General features: G+C 43.9%; 1 protein-coding gene across 3 annotated transcripts in view; it reads left to right on the forward strand.

Annotated features, from left to right (window-relative positions):
- Positions 1 to 12,315, forward strand: part of akap6 (A kinase (PRKA) anchor protein 6) — a 490,689-nt gene that overhangs the window by 428,450 nt on the left and 49,924 nt on the right. The window lies entirely within an intron of this gene.

Genomic DNA, 12,315 nt, shown 5'->3' on the forward strand with positions numbered 1-12,315 from the left:
ATTTCAAAACAAATAAAATATGTGTACCGTTATACCATAGAACAAATATGTGTGCCCTTATATCATAGAATACACAGAAGCCTATTTGTAAAGTTTAGTTCATCAATAAGTGGATGACTGTACACAGTTCACACTGCCTTATAGAAATAAACTCAAAAAGTCAACTTCAATGTATGTCTAAAGAAGAAGATTCTCAATACATTTTTAAATGCTATGCAAATTCTTCTTATTGACTGGAATGCTATTTGGATGGATCCATTCCTGTTGTAATCTCAATTTTGTAAAACTAATAATCCCTTTCCTGAGATTAGGGTTTTGCCGTTCAGAATTTGCAATTTGTCTTTGCAATTTGTATGTTCATTTTCATTCAGCTTTAAACAATTATAAAAACAATCTAATGGCCTTAAGATCTAATTATTATTAATCAAAATTGTTTGAGTGCCTGGTGTTTTCGGAGTATAATTGTATTTGAAAGCAAATGGGAAATAACACATAAAGTTTAATTTAGAAACCCATATCCTTCATCGTTAAGGGTACAAGTAATTTGTTGAATCTTGAAACAACTTTAATTCCTATATTTTAGTAAATCTTAACATAGATTACATGTTCTGGGGGGTAGGCTTTTAATAACCTGTGCTTAAACAAAACTTTTTGTTCTATGAGAAGAAGTAAGTGACTGATAGCATCTGAAATAATATATTTTGGATAACAGCCATCTACATAGTTGTATCTGTCACTTTAAAATGGCTGAAACCTTAAATGATGCATATGGGTGATAAACCTGAGCATGTTATCATGCTGAAATTTATTGAAAATTAAAACTGAGTTGTGGTTCTTTTGCATTTTATATCCTACACACTTTGAAACTTATACTGACTGAGCTATTGATACTGTAGCTCAAAAAAGGCCCATCATCTACCAGCCAATGAAAATATGCTTCTAGTTCTGTGGTATAAACAAGACAAAAGTGGTGTTTCCTTCTCAATGAAATCAAAGGCTATTTAAACACACTGTTTGTCTTTCAGCAAATGTTCAGCTAATGCTGTATTTCCTGTTAATTTTTTTTAAGTTGTTCTACTTACTAATGGCAGTTTCACACAATTGTCTTGTCTTAGGCTTTAACACCCTGACCATCATAGGTGTAAAGCTAAACATGCTTTGTAGAGAAGTGAAACATGTTTCATAAACGAAATATTCAGAGTACTTTCTTCAGATAATGTGATGAAGATACTGCAGAGTTGCATTGGGTTCATGGCATCATGGTTTATGTGACAACACAGTTTTGTACAGAGAACACTGTGTACAGAGTGGTGGTGGGCTTATGGTTGAAGTCTCCTCTGTGTAGGATGATAGGCAGGATCTTCTATTTGGTCATCGTCATCGCTCAGATCAGCATCAGAATCTTGAGATTGTTCTGGTATGTGAGTCTGAGAATTGTGTGTCCTTGCACCAAAAAAGGTATCGCTGCCCATCTAGTGCTTGTTGATCAAAATGGAGAAAAATGGAAACAAATAAAATATGAACATGACAATCTAAGCATCAATACAGTGCTTGTAAGATGTCAGCATAAAAATAAGTAAATAAGGGACATTGCTAGTTAAAAAATAAATGTAAAACATATCAACAATATATATATATGCTGATGGCTGTGGGCAGGAAGGATCTCCTGTAGCGCTCCGTCTTACAGCAGATCTGAAGAAGCCTCTGACTGAAGACACTCTGTTGTTGTAGGACAGTCTCATGAAGAGGATGCTCAGAGTTCTCCATAATGTTCTTCATTTTATGAAGAATCCGTCTTTCCACAATGATCTCCAGAGGTTCCAGAGGAGTCCCCAGAACAGAGCCAGCCTTTTTTATCAGCTTGTTGAGCTTTTTTAAGTCCCTGGCTCTGATGCTTCCCCAGCAGATGATGGTAGAAGAGATCACACTCTCCACAACAGACTTATAGAAGATATGCAGCATCTTGCTGCAAACACCAAAGGACCTAAGCTTCCTCAAGAAGTACAGTCTGCTCTTTCCCTTCTTGTAGATGGCTTCACAGTTGCATCTCCACTCTAGTCTGTTGTCCAGGTGAACAACGAGGTATTTATACTCCTCCACCACCTCCACTTCTTCTCCCATGATAGAAATAGTGTTTGACTTATTCCTGTTTCTCTTAAAATCTACAATCATCTCCTTTGTTTTAGTCATGTTCAACATGAGATGATTGTTTCCACACCATGCCACAAAGCGGTCCACCACCTTCCTGTACTCAGCTTCTTGTCCATCTCTGATCCACCCCACGACTGCAGAATCATCCGAGTATTTCTGCAGATGACAAGAGTCTGTCTTGTACTGGAAGTCTGAGGTGTACAGAGTGAAAAGGAATGGTGAGAGTACAGTCCCCTGTGGTGCTCCTGTGCTGCTGACTACCTGGTTAGACTCACAACCCTTCAGTCTCACAAACTGTGGTTTGTTTGTCAGGTAGTCTTTAATCCAGGAGATTGTTGAGGCCTCCACCTGAGTCTTCTGGAGTTTCTGACAAAGCAAATCAGGTTGGATTGTATTAAATGCACTGGAGAAATCAAAGAACATGATCCTCACAGTGCTGCTGGCTTTGTCCAGATGACAGTGGGTTTGTTGAAGCAGGTGTATGATGGCATCTTCAACTCCAACTCCACAGCGATAAGCAAACTGAATGGGGTCCTGATGGTTTACTGTTTGCTTACTCAGGTGGGCCAACAGGAGTCTCTCTAGGACCTTCATGATGTGAGATGTCAGGGCAACAGGTCTATAGTCATTGAGGACTGATGGGTGAGTTTTCTTTGGTACCGGAACAAGACAGGAGGTCTTCCACAACACCGGAACCTTCTTCTGGGCCAGGCTAAGGTTAAAGAGGTGCTGCAGAATCCTACAGAGCTGCTCTGCACAGGCCTTCAGGACTCTAGGGCTGACATGATCTGGACCTGCAGCCTTATTCCTATTCAGTCTCTCCAGTTGTCTCTTCACCTGACTTCTTGAGACACACAGGTGGAAGGGGGAAGCAAAGGAAGCATCAGCATCTTCTGATATGGTTGATGGCAAACATGTAGAAGGGTCTAGGGCTGAGGTGGAAGATAAAAAATGTGAGGTGTTACTGGACAGCTGTGGGTCCTGTGGGTCAAACGAGGGTGGGATGTCTGTTTGGCTGTGAGCAGGAGAGGAGGATGCTGAGCTTCTTTCTGAACTGAACCTATTGAAGAGAATATGTTCAGTTCATTGGCTCTGTCCAGACGTCCATCGGTCTGATCATCCTTCTGCTTGAAGCCTGTGATCTTCTTCATCCCTGTCCACACATCTCTGATATTGTTTTGCTGGAGCTTGCTCTCCAGCTTCTTCTTGTACACCTCCTTGCTGTCTCTTATCTTGACTTTAAGTTGCTTCTGTAAACTCCTCAATAATTCTCTGTCTCCCTCTCTGAAGGCTTTTTTTTTCTTGTTAAGCAGGTCCTTCAGGTCACTGGTGATCCAAGGTTTGTTATTGGGGAAGCATCTCACGGTTCTGGTGGGGATGATGTTATCCACACAGAAGTTTATATAGTCGGTTACACACTCAGTCATGGCATTGATGTCCTCTCCATGTGGCTGGCACAGTGCGTCCCAGTCTGTAGCCTCAAAGCAACCTTGCAGAGCTTCTTCAGCTTCCTGTGACAATTTTTTCAGTCCTCTTTCTTACAGGTTGCCTCTGAACAAGGGGTTTATATTTCGAGCAGAGAAAAACAAGATTGTGATCTGATTTGGCTAGCGGAGGTCTTGCTGTAGAGATGTATGAGTCCTTGACATTTGCATAAAACAAATCCAATGTTTTGTTTTCTCTGGTAGAGCAGCTGACAAACTGTTGAAACGTTGGAAGTGTAGCAGAGAGTGAATCATGGTTAAAATCACCAGAAATTGCCACAAAAGCATTGGGGTTTTGTGTCTGTAGCTTAGCAACAACTGAGCTGATGGCATCACATGCAGTGTCGGCAACAGCGGAAGGTGGAACGTAAACTGTTGCCAAAATAACACTGGTGAACTCTCTGGGTAAATAATATGGACGAAAACTTACTGCCAACAGTTCAATATCTGGACTGCAGAGTTGACACTTCACAGTAACATGTCCTGGATGACACCATCTGTTGTTCACAAATACTGCCAGTCCACCTCCTTTACATTTGCCGCTCCTCTTTAAGTCTCTGTCTGCTCGTATGGTTAAAAACCCCGGCAGAGAGACGCTGGAGTCGGCGATATGATCCTGCAGCCATGTCTCAGTAAAACACATGATACTGCATGCCCGGTACTCTGGCTGGGTCCTTTGTAGGGCTTGGAGTTCATCCAACTTGTTTCCCAACGATCTCACATTGCCCATCATAATCGACGGAAGAGATGGTTTGAACTTCCTCCTTCTCTCTCTTCTGTTAGCTCCTGCTTTGCATCCACGGCATCTCCTTTTCAACTCATCAGGGATTTGGGGTTGTAGTTGAAGTATTATTTGAGCTTTTGAGATATTAATCAGCTGCTCCCGGTTGTAAGAAACAACCCCGTTGCCATGGCAATGCATCATAACAAATGTCCAAAAATAGAAAGTATCAAGAAACATCCTCCAAACTGCACAGCATCCGACACCGGGGTGGACAGTAGTCCAAAAAAAAAAATCAACTGTATCCACCACAAGAGGAATAGTTCCCAAAAAAGAATAAATCAGAATCAAAAGTAACAGAGCTATTCCAACCTGCTGCCACCTTGAGCGGCGCAATTCTCTTTTGACGGATATTATGACTATTACAATGTTTAGCTCCGCCCGGTACGGCGGAGCCGGGATCCCACCCTGGAGCCAGGCCTGGGGTCGGGACACGTCGGAGAGCGCCAAGCCCGAACGAGAGACGCGAGACCATCCCCCAGTGGGCCCACCACCTGCAAGGGGAACCGTGAGGGACCAGTGCAAAGAGGATTGGGCGGCAGACGAAGGTGGAGACCTTGGCGGTCCGATCCCCGGATGCTTAGGCTGGCTCTAGGGACGTGGAATGTCACCTCGCTGGGGGGGAAGGAGCCTGAGCTTGTGCGGGAGGTCGAGAGATATCGACTAGAAATTGTCGGGCTCGCCTCCACGCACAGCGTGGGCTTTGGAACCCATCTCCTCGAGAGGGGCTGGACTCTCTTCTACTCTGGAGTGGCCCACGGGGAGAGGTGGCGGGCTGGGGCCTTCTTGGCGTCCCTGTTGGGGGTGCTGGATAGTGCCCCTCCCGGGGACTCCATTGTTCTGCTGGGGGACTTCATCGCCCACGTGGAAATCGACAGTGACACCTGGAGAGGCGTGATCGGGAGGAATGGCCTCCCTGATCTGAATCCGAGTGGTGTTTTGTTATTGGACTTCTGTGGTAGTCGCGGATTGTCCATAATGAACATCATGTTCAAACATAAGGGTGCCCATCAGTGCACTTGGCACCAGGACACCCTAGGCAGGAGGTCAATGTTCGACTTTGTTGTCGTATCAGCAGATTTTCGGCCGCATGTTTTGGACACTCGGGTGAAGAGAGGGGCTGAGCTGTCCACTGATCACCACCTGGTGATGAGTTGGACCCGCTGGAGGAGGAGAAAGCCGGACAGACTTGGCAGGCCAAAGCACATAGTGAGGGTCTGCTGGGAACGTGTGGCGGACCCCTTGGCCAGGGATGTATCCAACTCTCACCCCCGGGAGAGCTTTGACCAGATTCCGAGGGATGTTGGAGACATAGAGTCCGAGTGGACCATGTTCTCCGCATCTATTGTCGATGCTGCCGCCCGTAGATGCGGCCATAAGGTCTGTGGTGCCTGTTGCGGCGGCAATCCCCGAACCTGGTGGTGGACACCGGCAGTAAGGGACGCTGTCAAGCTGAAGAAGGAGTCCTATCGGTTGTGGTTGGCTTTTGTGGGACTCCTGAGGCGGCTGATGGGTACCGTGGGGCCAAGCGTGCCGCGGCCCGGGCGGTGGCAGAGGCAAAAACTCGGATCTGGGAGGAGTTCGGTGAGGCCATGGAGAAGGACTACCGGTTGGCCCCAAAGCAATTCTGGCAAACCGTCCGGCGCCTCAGGAGGGGGAAGCAGTGCTTTGCCGACACTGTTTACAGTGGGGGTGGAAGGCTGCTGACCTCGAGTGGGGACATTATCGGGTGGTGGAAGGAGAACTTTGAGGAACTCTTCAATCCTGCCATCACGTATTCCCTGGTGGAAATAGAGGCTGGGGACTCAGGGTTAGACTCTTTCATCACCCAGGCTGAAGTCACCGAGGTGGTTAAAAAGCTTCGTGGTGGCAGGGCTTCAGGGTTGGATGAGATCTGCCGTGAGTACCTCAAGTCTTTGGATGTTGTGGGGCTGTCATGGTTGACATGCCTCTTCAACATTGCGTGGGGGACGGGGACAGTGCCTCTGGATTGGCAGACTGGGGTGGTGGTCCCCCTACATAAGGGTGACCGGAGGGTGTGTTCCAACTATAGGGGGATCCCACTTCTCAGCCTCCCTGGTAAGGCCTATGCCAGGGTATTTGAGAGGAGAGTCCGGCCGATAGTCGAACCCCGGCTTCAGGAGGAGCAGTGTGGCCGGGCACTCCCTTAGAGATAGGGTGAGGAGCTCGGCCATCTGGGAGGGGCTCGGAGTAGAGCCGCTGCTCCTCCACATCGAGAGGAGCCAGTTGAGGTGGCTCGGGCATCAATACCGGACGCCTTCTGGACGCCTTCCTCGGGAGGTGTTCCAGGCACGTCCCACCGGGAGGAAGCCCAGGAGACGGCCCAGGACACGCTGGACGGACTATGTCTCTCGGCTGGCCTGGGATCGCCTTGGGCTCCCCCCGGAGGAGCTGGAGGAAGTGTCTTGGGAGAGGGACGTCTGGGCGTCTCTGCTGAGTCTGCTGCCCCCGCGACCCGGTCCTGGATAAAGCGGAAGACGACGAGTACAAGTACAATGGCTCTATAATTTTGTTTTGCTTTTCTGACTCCAAGATGGAACGTTAACTCTTTACCATACGTTGGATTATTTATCTCCAGAGATGGAAGCAGATATGTGCTTGTGGTTTGTATGCTGGACTGCTGGAAGGAGGTGAACTGTAGTCCTATTAACATTTTTATTTATGGATATGCATATTTTTTGTGACACTGGTTGTTGGTGAGGTTTCAGGGCGGGTAGCCTCAGCACGGAACAAGTTTAAAAAAAGACTAAAAACTAAAAAAAATAGCATATTGATATAGCTTTGCTGCAAGAAACACATTTGGATGACTCAGTGCATTGAGAGTTACAATGATGTGGTTTTAATCAGGTGTTTTTCTCCTCATTTACCTCAAGTAGTATTGAGGTGGCAGTGTTGGTGAGAGGGGGCATTCCATTTGTGTTTCAGTGACAACAGGGGTGTATGTTATTATCAAAGGTAATATACAAGTAACTGTAATTTCTATACTCAACGTTTATTACCCACCTGCCCACTTTATTACCCACTTTTATTACTAAGGTAAAATTTTCAGAGATCCAGTCAGATCTTAGGTTTTAACTGTATTTTAGGTCTGCGTGTATATTGACTCCCACATAGGACTGTGCCTCTTTCTAATCAAGCTAAATCTTTGACTGCTGTGTGTAAGGACATAGGGTTGGTGGATGTTTGGAGGACATTGATCACCACAGGGCCCTGCGATGGACTGGCAATCTGTCCAGGGTGTACCCCGCCTCTCGCCCATAGACTGCTGGAGATAGGCACCAGCTCCCCGTGACCCACTATGGAATAAGCAGTAGAAAATGAGTGACTGACTGATTACCACAGGTAAAGGCTATACATTTTTCTCTGTGCCCCATACCTGTCGTATAAGAATTGACTATTTCTTTCTACCAGGACACTTTCTAAATCTAGTCTTGTCTTGTTCAATTGACAGCATTTTAATATCGGACCATGCTTCTATAGCACTGGATATCTCACTTAAAGGGTCTGTTGGTGGTGTTAGGCAATGGAGGCTGAATAAGACTCACATTCAATTGCAGCTGTATGCGATGACAGATGCGACAGGGTGCATGATAATATTCCAATAAACGGCATTTTGTTTAAAAATCTATCACAAACTATACCTGTCTGAACAGCCAGTAAACGCATGCAGCCTGATGGAGGATTGTTTCTCACATATCAGATTGCCTACTTTGTCAGCAGAGCAGCAAACTGCTCTCAATGCACCTATTTCTGGAGAGGATGTTGCAGGTGCCATCACAAAGTAAAAAAATGGAAACGCTCTTTTACCTGACAGTTTTATTGCCAACTATTATAAAGAATTTACTGACTTTCTAGCGGACTTGTTACTGGATATGTTTAATGAGTCTTTTAGACAAATAGTTTGCCTCAAACCCTAAGAGAAGCAATCTCTCTCATTCTGAAAAATGGAAGAACTCTGAACTCTGCTCCTCATACAGACCTATAGCATAGCATTATTGAATGTAGACAGGAAAATGCTTTCGAAAGTTTTAGCTATATGTCTCGAAAAACTGCGTTACATTGTTAGGGAAGACCAAACAGGCTTCATACAGGGCCGTAATTCTGGGAATAATGTTAGGCACCTACTAAATATTTTTCAGGATTTCCGGCATACAAGGTTGATGGCTTAGAGCTTTCCTTGGATGCTGAGAAATCCTTTGACCGCATCGAATGGGACATTTTGTTTTACTCTCTAAATAAATTTGGTCTGGTTGATAACTTTGTTCGGTGGATCAGGGTACTGTATGAATGTCTTCTATCATCTGTCTTAACAAATGGGGTTCGATCAGACACTTTTCCATTACATTGCAGGGTACAACAGGGTTGCCCTTTTATTCAACTTCTGTTCACTCTGCCTGTTGCATAACTCAATTCAATTTAATTCAATTCAGTTTTATTTATATAGCGCCAATTCACAACACATGTCGTCTCAAGGCACTTCACAAAGGGTTTGGACTGGTGTGGGGTTGTTTGGGAGGTTAGATTAAATTACTGAGTGTTAAAGTTTGGCCATTTTAGAATGGGCTATGTGTAGGGGTACTAAGTAAAATAATAAACTGATAATGTTTGTCCATGTAGAGCCCACTGGTGGCCATTGTTATACAAAAAAACCACAAGGATTGGGGGTAACTCTCTCTGTCGGACTGATTATAACCATTGGAAAAGAGAAGGGGTCATACAGGTAGCAGAAATGGAGGGTGTGTTTGGACCTCAACCATAACTGAGCCAGTTTAGGCTAAACCTGACTCCCCCTTACTCCATCCAACAGGGAGGGAGGAAGGCAGAAGTAAAAATAATTGGAGAGTGTTATTTCCTGTTGCATTGTGTGAAAGGTGGGTAACTTTAAAATGGGCTGAGTTAATTCAATCGAATCATATAGATTTCATGTCAGGTACATAATTCAAATTAATCCTAACCATTGAACAGTGAAATCAGATTCCGTTATTTATTCAAATTGGATAAAAAGTTTTTCTATCTAAGGAAACCCAGCAGATTGCATCAAGTCAGTGACTTGTAGCAGTCACTCCTCATGGATGAACATGTAGCGACAGTGGACAGTCACTTTCGTTGATTTTGCAGCAATCCCTCATACTGAGCATGCATGTAGCAACGGTGGAGAGGAAAAACTCCCTTTTAACAGGAAGAAACCTCCAGCAGAACCAGGCTCAGTGTGAGCGGCCATCTACCACGACCGACTGGGGTTAGAGAGAACAGAGCAGAGAAGGAAAAAGAACACAGAAGCAGAACACCGAAGCACTGATCCAGAAGTGAAAGTGGTTATTATTTCCTCCAGCAGCCTAAGCCTATAGCAGCATAACTACAGGGATATCTCAGGATTACCTAAGCCACTCTAACTATAAGCTTTATCAAAATGGAAAGTTTTAAGCCTAGCCTTAAAGTAGACAGGGTGTCCGCCTCACGGACTAAAACTGGGAGCTGGTTCCACAGTAGAGGAGCCTGATAACTAAAGGATCTGCCTCCCATTGTAATTCTAGAGACTCTAGGAACCACCAGTAAACTTGCAGTCTGAGAACGAAGTGTTAAGTTAGGAATATATGGAACAATCAGATCTCTGATGTATGATGGAGCTAGATCATTAAGGGCTTTATATGTGAGAAGGAGAATTTTTAATTCTATTCTGGATTTAACAGGGAGCCACTGAAGGGAAGCTAAAACAGGAGAAATATGATCTCTCTTTTTATTTTCATCAGAACTCTTGCTGCAGCATTTTGAATCAGCTGAAGGCTTTTAACTGCATTTTGTGGACATCCTGATGGTAAAGAATTACAGTCGTCCAGCCTTGAAGTAACAAAATATGGGATTTAAATGACATGTCCTGGTCAAAAATAACACCAAGGTTTTTTACTTTAATACCTGAGGTCAATTTAATGCCATCCAGGTTAAGTGATTGACTAAGCAGTTTCTGTTTCAAAGACTCCGGTCCAAAGACGACAACTTCTGTCTTGTCTGAATTTAGAAGCAGAAAATTTAAAGTCATCCAAATTTTTATGTCTTCAAGACATGCTTGTAGTCTATCTAACTGGTTGGGCTCTTCAGGATTTATGGATAAGTGAAGCTGAGTATCATCAGCGTAACAGTGAAAATGTATCCTATACTGCCTGATAATTTTATCATATATAAGCATATATATAGTGAAGAGAATTGGCCCAAGGACTGAACCCTGTGGTACTCCACAATTAACCCTGGAGTTTAAAGATGATTTATCAATTACATGAACAAACTGGAATCTGTCAGACAAATAAGATTTAAACCAGCCTAGTGCTGTTCCCTACACTTCTCTTCTGCTCTCGGTGGGGTGAGATGTTTTTCCACTCTCTCCTTGATCCTCCCCCACTTTTTGCCCTGCTTCAGCTTTTTGTTTATGTTCTTCTAAGAGCCTCTGTTCACGTATCCTTCTAATTTGTTCATTATGGATTTGGTCAGCTGGTCTCTCAACGCAATCGATCAAATTTTCTCGACGGGAAGACAGGGTAAAGGGGAACCCTCTTGTCCAGACGGGACTTGGACGTACATAATTGGATGTCTGATAACAGGATTTCTGCATTTTGGAGTTGGCAGTCACCTGGCTTATCGAAAGATTTGTAAAACATCGGCAGCTGTTCAAAGTACTCCAAAGCTGCCTGGGATGTTTGAAGGGATCTTTAAAGCTCTCAGCACTCAGACTGATATGTTAAGAGAGCAGATCCTTAAACAGAATCGCAGGCTGGCTGCCTTTCCCGGACTCAAAGGTGATATGATTTAATTTTGGAGAAAGTTGTATGCTCAGGATCAACTGAAAGTACCAGAAATGTGTCTATTTGGATTTGAAATTGAGAATGCCAGTAAGACTTTGAAGGCAGGCGGAAAATCACAGCTGGCCTGAACCTAAACATTTATTGTTTGTCTGATTCAGGCGTCTTGAGATGGTCTTCACAGGCTTCTTATCAAAACATTTCTCCTGGATGTTCTGTAAACACGACGCTCTGCCCCAGCAACCACCCTCATCTGTGAACTGAACTGTATGGCAGTTTGACAAAACTTCCTTCTCTTTTTCAAGGACAATGGCACCTTCGTCAGTGTTGACAATCTAATTCTTTGCACACGTGATCATACTTAAATAATGGCACCCTCACGAGTCCACCATGCCCCTGCAAAATCTTTGCTTATGTGTTGCTTTCCCGTGCTCCTTATTTTTTACCTAAATGTGGATTTCATTTCTTCATTTCTTCTCCTTTACATAGATTTTTAGATTTACCAGTGAAAGGAAAATATTACTAGTTTTTAAACAAATTTGAACAAAAGCTGTTTTACACCAGTGACTCACCTTCTTAGTCAGAACTCAGTGATTGCTTAGTAAAATTTCAATGGATGGCTGTTATTATGGGACTACAACTGCATTATACCAGCGAACCCAAGCACAAGATGCTTTCCCCTACATAGAGGACTTAATGATATAATTACCTCTTTAGAAAGATTGGTTTAGAACCAGCTCTTACCAGTAAAACCCAAAGGATTATTAATGTTATCTGTATCATTGTAATGTTGACCAGAGATTTTTAGATTTCTCAGAAGGATTCATAGATTTTTAGATTTCTTAGAAGGATTGTAGTGTCATTTGATTTATTTTTCTGTATCTGTGTTTGTTTTCTTTGTTATTGTATTGTAATTGTATGTACAGCGCTTTGAGTGTCTCGTTACTGAAAAACGCTATATGGATAAACTTATCGTACCTACCTTACCTTACAGCATATTCCAGGCTTTCTAGGAGAATATTATGATGGACTGTATCAAATGCAGCACTGAGATCTAACAGGACAATTACAGACTCAAGTCCAATGT

This window comes from Girardinichthys multiradiatus, chromosome 19 (assembly GCF_021462225.1).
Source record: "Girardinichthys multiradiatus isolate DD_20200921_A chromosome 19, DD_fGirMul_XY1, whole genome shotgun sequence".
Taxonomy (NCBI): Eukaryota; Metazoa; Chordata; class Actinopteri; order Cyprinodontiformes; family Goodeidae; genus Girardinichthys; species Girardinichthys multiradiatus.